The sequence below is a fragment of the Battus philenor genome, unplaced genomic scaffold, assembly GCF_028537555.1.
Source record: "Battus philenor isolate CCGP_79_NKW_IND1 unplaced genomic scaffold, ilBatPhil1.0.hap1 SCAF_14, whole genome shotgun sequence".
Lineage (NCBI taxonomy): Eukaryota > Metazoa > Arthropoda > Insecta > Lepidoptera > Papilionidae > Battus > Battus philenor.
In genome coordinates, this window is record NW_027181676.1 from 5534815 (window position 1) to 5547360 (window position 12546).

Sequence of the window (12546 nt, forward strand, 5' to 3'; positions counted from 1 at the left end):
TGCCGTTTTGTAAGTCAAGAAAAGTATACGTTTAGTTATAAAGCGATTACCTTTTTATTTATTAATTTACAAACAGCAATACATATAGTAACATATAAATAAATTACAAAATTTGATATGTGTGCTACTCGATCTATGGGATGGCCTAAGTGCAATTGCGAATGTCCTGCGACTGAAATGAAGATAATGAGTAATGACGTACTGCTCAAAATTACGTAAAAGCGGTACGTAACATTTACTTAACCCATAGTCAGTATAATAATTTTAATCATTATCCCGCGGAACGTTCACGACTGCACATAATACCGTAAAACGTTAAAATGTCAAAGTAAAAGATAATAGGAAATGGTTAACTAAGACCATATTGAAGTTATTTGATTGTAGTTCATAAACAGATATTTATGAATTGAATGCTCGATAATCACATCACTAGGCATTCACCGGAATCGAAGCTGTTGATTGGTGGCCGGCGTGGGAGCAACGTCACCATAAAACATTATTGTGGCAGCGACGCAGCCGCCCGCGAACATGATTGAATTTTATTGTGTACTTTCGGCTCACTTGTTCTGCTCCGCTAGGAGTATTTACGACGCAATAGACTTACGGGAGCAAGTTTAGCTTAACGCGTTACTTGTTTGGGAGCAATCAAATTTTTACGTTTTAGGCTTGTAATGTGGCGGGAAACTGGGTATTACAGTAATCACGAAAGAATATATAATTTAATATAAATGGAAAACGGAAAAAATAAAGTTATTAAATAGTGTTAATTTATAATCGTAAAATAAGCATTAATGCTGATTAAAACATAATTTTAGTTGACCAAAGAGAGGAGTAGATCAGAATTTTTGTGTATAGTACTGTAAAACTCAAAAGAACGAAGCGCAAAATAATAAGATCTAAATCCAGAACTTCTTGGCGGATGCATTATCATCATCATTTTTATTCATTATTTCAACTGTAGGTTTATCCTGTAGATCTTGCATCCAGCATCTCAAGACGACCTTTACAATTCCAGTATCCAGTCTGTGGGTGGACGCTTTACGCTGCACTTTCCTGTGTGTAATCTCTACTCTAGAACCTTAAGGCGTCGACGGCCATTTATTCTGCGTAACGGAGACAAAACTGTAGATGATTTAAAACAAATTTGGTCTTTCTTTGCGATACACTAAATTTTTATTAGACAACTATTCAAGAACATTATAATTATTATTATGACAAAAAATATAAACATCGTCATTGTTACAATTTTAAAATAATTCTGAAAATGATAATGAAAACATCCATTATTTATGTCTAGTAAAAATAATTTACGTCGAAACTTACCATAAAAAGATACGACGGTGGAGAGCACGAATTCTAAATCCGATCCTCGCTTAATGTTTTCCTAATTCAGAGACACCTGAGTACGTTGTTTTATTTACGTGCTTACAGCAAGAATTTGTGGGCTAGCCAAACGAAATGACCATTCGACTTTTACTATTGACTCCGCGCCTATAAAACTGACGCTATAAATTCAACCCTTGTGGAGCATAAACCTCTATCCGGCTTGTATGATGATACTATAATATGCATGGGGACCGTTTTATACCACATTCAAAGTGAGAAAGCCATGCTTACCTGAGCGAACAACTGCACGTAGCCATTCGCATAAAATGAGATAGCAAGGGAAAAAAAAGACGGAAGAAACATTCTTTTTTTAAATCAGCGGTACCAACAACAATTTTTATATCCTTATAACAACCGTGTTAAAAGTATTTCGGTGTATCCGTATTCGAATATATTTAACACTACACAGCCATGTTATACGTTCTATGGATGTTATAATATAGAGCATTAGCTTTTTTATCGTTGTGTAAATTCAACTGTTAACACGTCTTATATACATTACTATACTAGCTTTTTCCCACCCAATTCGCGAGAGATATATATATGATGTAAGTATATCTTTTTATATATAAGTAATACCCTCTGTTGATATATACAAACATACAGAATATTTTTCTACATGCCGGAATATTTTAGTTATATCAATAAATAAATCAAATAAATTCTAAAAATATTGGTCTTCACAAGTCTAATTTATCAGTCCTATCAATAAATAATCAATCAAGATTAAATGGAATTATTTTTTTACTTGTTGCGAGTAACTTTATTCAATGTACCTTTTATTTATTTTACCAAATACCAAGTAGACTACCGGAAAGTCTATTGGCTTCTATTGGAGTGTTGTAAATACTTGTAAACGACACACGGAAGGCAGAGTATTGAAGAGCCGTGGGCCCGAATTCGTTTTGCCGTGTTTTACGGAGAATGAATAATATATTAAGTGAGGTTTAGGGTGCGATTTATGAAGGGTGGCCGGGGTTTTAATCTGGCTGAACGACCATAACAAGACGTATGAGCAAATTACAGAATACGTTATTAGCTAACGCGCGCGATTTAATAGATGTTAGAATTTTAAAGGAACGCTCTTTAATACTTTATTGGAACGAACGGGTGAGAGTAATGAATGGCTTATTGTCGTCCGCTGTACGAATTAATTATTTAGCTTAAACAGGTTTATTATTAATAACAAAAAAATAAAGTAAGTACCGAAACAAATAGATGTTAAAATATTAACTAATTTATTAGAAATAAACATTTACATAATGAGTATTAAAAATAAATATGACGGATAGGTTTTGTAATAAATTCGACCATTTTAAATTATTAAAACCTATTATACTATTAGATAACTTTTATCACGTTATATAACATAATATATTACAATTTACATGACTAAAAATATGTTACATAGTCCGTAGACAAAAAATCAAAAGTCGCATAAATATATTATTTCTTAATGGAATACTTATGTTGTAAAAATAATGGCTGACAGTATTAAGATTGCTCCAGTATAAGAGATATAACGCCGCGCAATAATACACTAAAAGCGTATTCATATTTTGATATACGAGCATCGCTTGGCATCAGTAAGCAAGCACAGAACGTCACTAAATTATGTTTTGTGTGTGTATTATGTAATATTTTTTAAACAACGGAATTTCTCACTTTAAATAATTACATTAAATTTTTATCTACGAATTTTCTGATTCTATATAGTGGATGCGTCAAATTATTTCATTAAGCAATTGAGATATCACCTTTTTTTAATCAGTAATACGTTGTAATTAGAGCAGTGGTAGCTTAGTGCTAGAGAATAAAGAATTGCGCTCGTTGGTAGTGATTTTAATTCCCAGAATTAATGGCCTATATAATTTACAATTTGGATATTAATTATATAGGATTACCACTGCTTACAACCAAATTTTCAGAGGATGGACAGCAGCGTCCTTTGCGTATCATAATACCACACTGCAATCGCCAACCCGCTAGCTAAACGTGGCGTATGCCTTGTAGTGGGCGTCTATGAGTTAAAACGACGACGAAAAGTCAGCTCAATAACTTAGCTCAGAGAATAATATTTGCGATTGATGGAATTTATCACATATTAGTTAGTATAGTCGGCTGATAAAAGTGTCTAATGGAAAAAAAAATATGCACTATGTTTTTGTCGTTGAGGAAACGCAGTCAAACAAAACCTTTCATCTTATAATTTCTGTCATAAAAATTTATAGGCAAGTTCGCTATGCACAACGTCTTTTCTCTGCGTCGGTTTATAACACGATTTTAATTCTACCAGACCTACGTTTATTTATTGTAATTGAGAGTTTCACGTGATTTTAGTAATCAAGTCCAGGTCTGGTGAAACAAATACATAAATCATCACATATGAAAATGATAATGAACATCAAAGATTTTAGACGCAGGACTTTCACAGCGGGGCTAAAGGCTTCCCTCATAGATTGTCGCTAGAACTGGCAGGCATCAGATATCCAGCGTCTTTCGATGTTCTGAACAAGGTTATCTGTCCACCTTGTCGGAGAATGGCCTGCACTGCGCTCGCCTATTCTTTGTCTTTACTTCAGAACCTTACGGACTCAGTGGCTATCCGTTCTACGCGTTATGTATTCTGCCCATTACCTCTTCAACTTGCTAATCCACTGAGCTACGTCAATTATTTTCATTCGTCTGATGATATCCTTATTCCTGAATTCATTACTCGTTAAGCAACTGTGAGCCTGCCAATAAGTTCTAAAGCGAAAGATCATGTTTAACTGCCGCAAACTATCACTGCTAACACATATTGGATCAGAAGATATTCGTCTGTTCGTCGATCACTGCCCCGTCGAGTTGGATTCGATAGTTGACTACAATTGGTCTTCCAACATCTTGAAATTATGTCGTAACATAATACCGGAAAGTTTAGTAGTAGTGTCAAAATAGTTTTTAGTTAGAATAAAATGTTCCATGCGAGTTCCATTGTTACAAATAAAATAAATCTGCATTAATTGATGACTTAATTTATTTATATTTAAAGTTCCCTGTAGCGTTACTAGATTTCACTGAATGATTAACGTCCCGAATACATTTCAATGTAGCACACGAACAAATCTTCCTCTGCAACAAACAATACAAAACAATAAATTAATGAGCAAGCCTAATTCACCACGGGCAGTACGAGATGGGTGCTGGCCGTTGCGTATTCTCCGCGTGGCAAGTACTAATAGGCCTCATTTGCTTTCTCGTGGCAGGCATGACGCCATCGTCGCACAGACATGACGCGATCATCCCGTCGTGTTTTGTATAATTAACTTTGGCCAGTATTTTAATTTTGGAGTATTTTTTTTTTAATTTTTATTTTACTTATTTTCGCTTTACATCGCCCGTATGATCTTTTTTAATTTTAATTATATATAATCGGTAAAATTTTAAATTGAATATTCTGATCAAGCTTCATATCTATTAGAGTTATAGTTAGAAAAAACATATTTTTCATTGAACGCTCCTTCTACCACTTCTTAGATAACCTTTGCAAAATTAATATTCCTTCTAAACTTCAAGTCTCTAAGTCTTATAATTACAGATATATCATGATGAGTAATTACATAGATGGAAAATAGATCAACATTTTGGTACCAATATAATGTATTGACATTTTGATTAATGTACAATTTACACCTTGTGAAATGTTAACTAATCATTTTTATTTTCAGGCCACAATTACCACTAAGTCAAGGGTCGACAACAACACTAGCCTTTTCTTTTATTTTAGCCTATTGTTATCAATCTATCCTTCTTTTTACGTCCGTTACATTCTGCGCTATTCGGAGATTTCTTTTTTCAAATCCAAATAGTACTCAGCAGCTCCTGTTTATTTTGTGGAGCCATAGTGTCTTGTGGTTACCATGTGTCAACATATTAATGTACATTCAAATATGTTTTATATGTCATTACCCTGAATAAAGAAATGTATTGGAAATAATAATATTTTTAACCGACGCTCATGATGGATAACATTTATAAAAATTTAGTATTACATTTAAAAACATAAACTACTATGCCATTAGGCAACGATGTTTACTTAAATTTAAAACAATATCAAATATTTTTATTCGAAGTTATGTAAACCAGATGTCGTGACTTAATCGTGAAATAAAGTTATAGTAGTAGTGAAAATATTGCACAACGCAGGTAAAAACAGCAACTACCTATATGTTTCGCTTTTTATATATATTTTTGTTGTATGATGATGTTTGACTGTATAAAAAGTCATTATTATAATCATCCTCTTTCTAGCCACAAGACGCTCATAGATGTCCATACTATATACACCTACACTGTAATTTCCAATCAGATCTGTAACTATTAATGAATGACAAACTGAGTTTGCCTTTTGGCGTAAAGTTATCAACCTACTAAATTATTTATTTAAAAAAAATGGTGAATTAAAAAGTTATTGGAATTTAACTAAAGAAAAATTATAATCAAATAAATATTATCTTAGTAGCTCTATGAAAATAACTGAAAGTGAACTTTTAAGTAACAAAGTTTTTGTGAACTTAAACAAAGTCAAATTTGACTTTTTCTCACACACCAATGGACTAAGTACGTACTTATGTTAATAGAAATAGCGAGTAATCTCATCGAGTCAAAAATTTAACTACACGATCATAATAATAGGCATTTTATAGTCGTTGTGTGTGCTCTAAACATAACCCATCCGGAACATGTAATGCCTACAATTACTTCAAAACCAGCGAACTGGCCCATTATAAGAAAAAACTAGCGACCGTTATAGATCCAAGCAGATATCGTTCAATGAGTAGGTATACTTGTGTAAATATCAATAAAGGAACATTATAATTTGTGATAAGATCTCAATCACAATATTTGGGCTGAAGTATCGGTACAATCTGTGAAACAATGTCCAAGGCCCACGCGTCGGTTCCGCCCAATGCGATCTCGCATGTTGTATGCTTCGTGCTCTATTATCTCATCATCGGTGACTTGGAGAATTCCTAAGAGATCTCAATCTAGGTGTAACAATATTTGACATTGAGTTTTGATTGTGTGTTTAATGTTTTGGTATTCGTGTGCCGTTTTATATCATTACTTAAATTATTCATTTTTACGGAGATAGGTAACACGGTATCGTCGCAATCCTGTGATGCGAATGGACGATTGAGACAGATCTAACTATATCTGTTCATACGACTGAGACTGTCAAATTGGATCCAAACTATAAATTAGATATGTACAGGTAAAGACTTAGTAAATAGTTCTTTTGGGTTATTTATTTTTGGAAGATATTTCTTTAATTTCTTAACAAATAATCATTTCAGTCGTAGAACATCCACTGTTCGATATAGGTCTCCCCCACAGATTTGCAATAGACCTAGTTGAAAGTGGTCATCTATCTACCATGTGGATGATGGGCATTTTACGCTACGTTTGCTGGTGCGTAGTCTTCACTCCAGAAGCTTAAGGCATGTGGCCTACCCACTGACACATCACCGTGCCAATCCATTGGGCTATGTCGTTTACTTTTGTTTGTCTACGGACCTACCTGATTTGATCTCATAAGGAAATCCTGTGCATAGTTGTAGTAGTTCGTTGAGTGACTATTTTTGTGTTAATGACGTCAGAGTGAAAGACCCCGTTTCAGTTTTGTTTCTTGGTGAACAATAAAATTAGGTATCTGCGTCTGAGGAATAAGGAGTTAAAATCAACTGTTAAAAAAATTCAAATTAGAAAACAAACATTGAAAATCATTGGCAAAGTTATTTCATATTCAGGTCTTGTACAAGAAAAGATCCCCATTATGCGAAAAAGAATCGACTGCTCGAATCATGAATTTTCTTATGCCTTTATACTCAAAAATAAAACGGCCGAACAATAATTAAGAGAAAAACAATCAGGCTCATGAGAAAATTGTAAAAACCGAATATCTTTGTCCCGACAATACTTGGTGACAATCCGAACCAATTATCTTTGCGTTGAGTGACGTCATTTTAAACTTTATTTCGATCGATTTAAAGGTCACACAAACTCACTCCATCATGAAAGCAGACGTATGTGTTACAACGATTTTGATATTTCTATATCCTTGTATGTTACTAACATCAAACAAAACTCGTTTCATATGTCATTGTGTCAGACGAGCCAAATGCATAATGCATCGTTTCCATTACACTACGAAATTTAACATAATCCCGATGTTAGGGGTTTGCGCCATGAATAAAATACAGTTTTTTAGCGGCCGGGCAGCGTATACTGAAGTCTGCAGGAACTCAGGCTGCTTTTTGTATTGTAAAGTTTTATAGCGGCCTCCGATTGTAAGTATTATAATGGAAGATAGAGCGAGTGTACAATGTTAATAACACGTAGCACTTTTGCCTTTAGATGACTAACCGAGTTATTAGGTGTTCTGCAGTAAATGTACCATTAATAGACATAATGGGAGATATACCCCATCCTCCATAAACCTTTAATTACTCAATTCTAGCCTGTCATTAATTTAGCGTTGTAATTAGAGCCAACATTGTACTTTAATTATCATTATGGTAATAACAATTTCTCCCATGTACAGGTGGTAATAAATTGCGCGCCTCACATAATTCAACTTTATTCTTGCAAGTTTTATGACAGGTCACTACAGAGGGTACAAATAATGCTACAATATATTCGCTAGTGCAAAATGCTTCTTAGACAAGACAAGTGTAAATTTTAAACTATTTCAAACTTTAGTTATGTAATTTTCTGCAATGACTTTATTAGACGTAATTTTAAAGTGAAGAGTTTTATTGTTTCCTAATAGTAACATGTATGTACATGTTACTACTGTACGATGCCAAGTCTGTTCTTACAGAAAATTTATAGATCGTAACTTTTTTTTGTTTAGTGTGTATTGGAATTTATACTTATAAAAAAATTAAAAACAAAATTAACAAAGATTAAGACTTGCTTATTTAATGAATTCAAACACAACAAATAACATTATTTTATTATTTCTACATTTTTTTAATGATGGTGTGAAAATGTTATCATTTACTTAAATTAGATATCTGTCACAGTGTAAGTTCACAATTGCCTAATGATACACGATGATGGCTTTTCTGAAAATTTATCAATGCGACCGAATCAAGAATTAGGATATCTATAGACGATCGAAAGTAACCGTAATAGCCCATGGAACTGGCAAATTTAAGTCACAGTAAGAACGTCACATAGTGCGCAGAACAGATGGCCGCTGAAGCAAAAAGCTTCTGATTGTGAGAATACAGCTGGGCAAGAGCAACAAGATCCTACAAGATGGAGAGACTTAGTTATTGTCGTCAGGAAACGCTGAAAGAAAGCTGTTTTTAAAGGTTCAATTGAAAATATATGGAGGAATCCCGGTTGTCGAATGTATAGGAATCCGGTAGGAATAACGTTGATTATGATGATAAGACCTGTGGTTCAAATGAAAATAATAATAAACTCATAAATGTCGTATTAATCTCTATAAAATTTACAGTTTTCCTTAAAAATAAATATATAAATCGATATCACACAATTATCTTTTTCTCCTTCTACTAATGGCTTGAGTGAACTGTCAGATATGAAACGTAATAGAAGAGTAAACGCGAAAAAATACAGTTAAATCTGTTATCGACATTCCACCGTCATTGACAGCTAACTGTACCTATCGAACATTCCATTGCTCTGTTTACAAAATATAAACCCGACTCTGAGTACGCTTCTTATACAAATATACAGCGATTTGCTATTCCGTCCCGGTGCTTGTTCGTGTCTAATATTTGTGTTTGTCGCCTAAGACAAACGGAGCATGCTTCGCCTCTCGTTTTTAGCCTTATCTGTATAATTATACCACATCGTTCGAAGAATCGATAACCGATAGAAAAGGTTCTCCAGTAACCAATCGCTTTCCAGCAAACATTAATACACTGAGAGACATATTCAACTTCACGAGAACATGATCCGTCGAATAAATGTAAAATTGTGCTCAAATGCAAACAATTGTAAAAGTCTTTCTATAGCATCCAAGTCCGAACTTATTGAAACTTTGGATTTCTTATGTTCAATGTTAAAAGATAAATATTTTTAGATTAATGTCATTAAATCTGTAAAGATAATTTTTATTGGTCCAGAATTCGTATCTCCACCATGATTGTAGTAAATTTTATTTAAATTGCAAAGGACACAAGTTAACAATAAGCAAATAATGTTAGAACTTGCATCGTGTAAGAAATTAACTTTTTGGATGTAATGTATTTGAAGTTTTAATTGGAGTTATACTTTTACGGGACTTTATTTGTTCACTTAATTTCAGCAATTTTTAATTTCAAAAAGTCATAAGTTACAGACTATTTTATTTAGCGTGTTTTATTTATAAGTTTTTAATTAAATTCACAGATCGCTTAAAATATTGATTGTGTGATTCTCATGTTTCCCCAGTGAAACTGGATATTTCAATAGAAATGGAAAGCAAAAGCTTGTCGGACCACCGACGCTGCAGGCGCGTTGTCCAAGTGAACACAATAATTACCGCCAACCTGTTATTGTCGAATGTATCTAAACGTTTGAGACTGTCTCTAGGTATAAATTCCACATCGCTTGTGATAACATACCATAGGCGTTTCAGTTAAAATAATTTCATTTATTTCATTATCATTGTATTATTGATCGGTGTATTGGTATCAATGCAATCTCCAGCGTAAATAACCGCACTGGTTTGCCTCCACTATTGTCAATGGTGGTGCATCGGTTATTGTTCTTGTCGCTTTGAGTTTTATCTGAATTATTCCATCGTTTCGACTCCGCCTTGGAAAGCTATTTATTCCCCAGATTCTCTTCTATTTGGAAGGGTTATTGCTTCGTAAATTGACTACAAAATTTAAATTTCATGGACATTGACAATTTTCAATGTTTAAACTTTTTCTACAAAATTTTTTTGTGAACATTTTGTTGACTTCATTTTTCATAAAATACTTGTAACCAATAATTTAAAGTTACGTCATATTCCTATACGTTTGGTTGATGCTGGACGTTGTTGAATAAGTTGAAATTTCGAGCGCAACTTAAAAAACACTTATACGAAGGAGAATATTTCTGAAAGAAAACATTGGGTCATAATTATTATTTGAGTCACAGGACTTTCACCGCTGGATATACGCCTTCCCCAAAGATTTTTTAATAATAGCAGGTGGGAGCATCATGCATCTTGCGTTTTTGATAAATGTAAGGTCATCTATTTTACATCTTTGAGATGGATACCTTACGAAGACTCCACTCTAAAACCTTAAGGTTCGAGCAGCCATCTGTACTGCATAACATTGTATAATATGATGAATATCTGTGTTTCGGAAATGGATTCTACATAACTGTGACCATACAGTTTGCATTACAAGCAAAAAAATATCATCAACAATTATGATTTCGGCAATTTTTTTTTAGATTTGCAGTTTGGTCACTTTTCGGCATATTATTTCCATTTTTCTTTTTGTTTATTAGAAGCGATTTGTGATATAATTAAAACGACATCACAAATAAGTAGTACTGCTCGATAAAAATCTGTGTATCGATATCTTGATCATGAATCGTTGCAATCGATTGTATGCACGTCAAATTGACTGACGAGCGATCAACGTAATCGGTTTACAGTCCCGTCCCAATTGTTATTGTAATACTCATTGTACTACCAGTTATTAATGTCTCACGTGGGACACGAGGCGTCACGGATGATTTATTTATATGACATCTAATGTTAGACGGAAGTGTAATACTAGAACCTATATTGTAATTGATGGGTAGAGTTAAAAATTGCGCAACGTATTTCATAGGTTCAAAACAAGAATACATCTACATGTAACTAAAATAACGGTGTACATTTGTCGCTTGTTCAGCGAGAATCCTTTTTGTTGACGTGATTTTGTGCTAATTTTTAATTACCATAGTTACATATTGTGAAGGTATTTTAATGGGTTAATGCCGAAGTCAAATCATGAAACTTCTACAATTAACGGGAAAAAGGCAAAACTAACACTAAATTTTAATTAAAAGTGTTACACGCCTATATAAAAAAGTGTATTATGTAACGTCATCCTTATTTTTTATAACTGTTGACGCCAATAACATTGGTCCCTTATTCTTGTTTACAAAAGTGCCGTAAAAGAACGTTCCATTAACTTTGTTTGGCGAATATAGTACAGTGGTTTTCTGTCAATGCACGGTAAAGTTTCAACATTAATTAGGATTTCCATTTCGTTCTGCTTGTAAGTTAAGTTCGGCAGTTTGCATGTCTCAAGGCAAATCAGTGTCGCGTCACGTATAGCGAAACACGTGAATTTACTTCACAAGAAAGTAAAGAACACCTTATTCTCTTTGTACTCGAAAATTTCTTCAGAAGTTTCAGGCTACGTTTTATGCGTTGTTGAACGACACCTACTGAAGTTTAACTTTAATCTGTTTCAGTAAAGTAATTCGTATTCAAATTAGCACGTTTTTAATTAAATAGTCGTAAACTTAAGGAATTAGTTATTTAGAAAGAGTTTGCCTTGATTTATACTTTTACAGAACCTATTTATGTCCTCAAATATGACTTGACTGACGATTCATCTAATCAAAAATAATAATAAAAAAATCAAAAAATGTTTTTTCGACGATGTCGTGTATATGGATTTATTTTAAATACAAAGTTAAAAGTGCTATTTTATTTGAGGACGCAATCTCGGAAAATCAGTCCAGGTCAATCTTAGTTGGTGCGGGAACAATAACGAAAGAATCTAATCATAATTTACATCTTCATTACTAAAATCTTCTTTAGAATAAGTATCATTAAGCCAAGTTGATACTAAATAAGTTAGAATACAGACTTAATTATAAGAAATGTTGAAACTGGAGGGCTGATTCATGATAAAGTCATTCATATGTTTTGTATTTCGTATTTCAAAAGTTTGCGCAACACTAAATGTATTGTTATAGTAGTAAGGCATTTTATTTTTTTTCATAGCTTTATGGTTTATTTAAGCCCCAACAAAATATTTAACGGCCTCTTAATTACTAGTTAGTATAACCACTAATGGATAGAACAGGATATCAACGGTTCATGCTCCAACGACGAGTTCGAATTTTAACGATCAGCATTCGTCTATAGTTCTACAA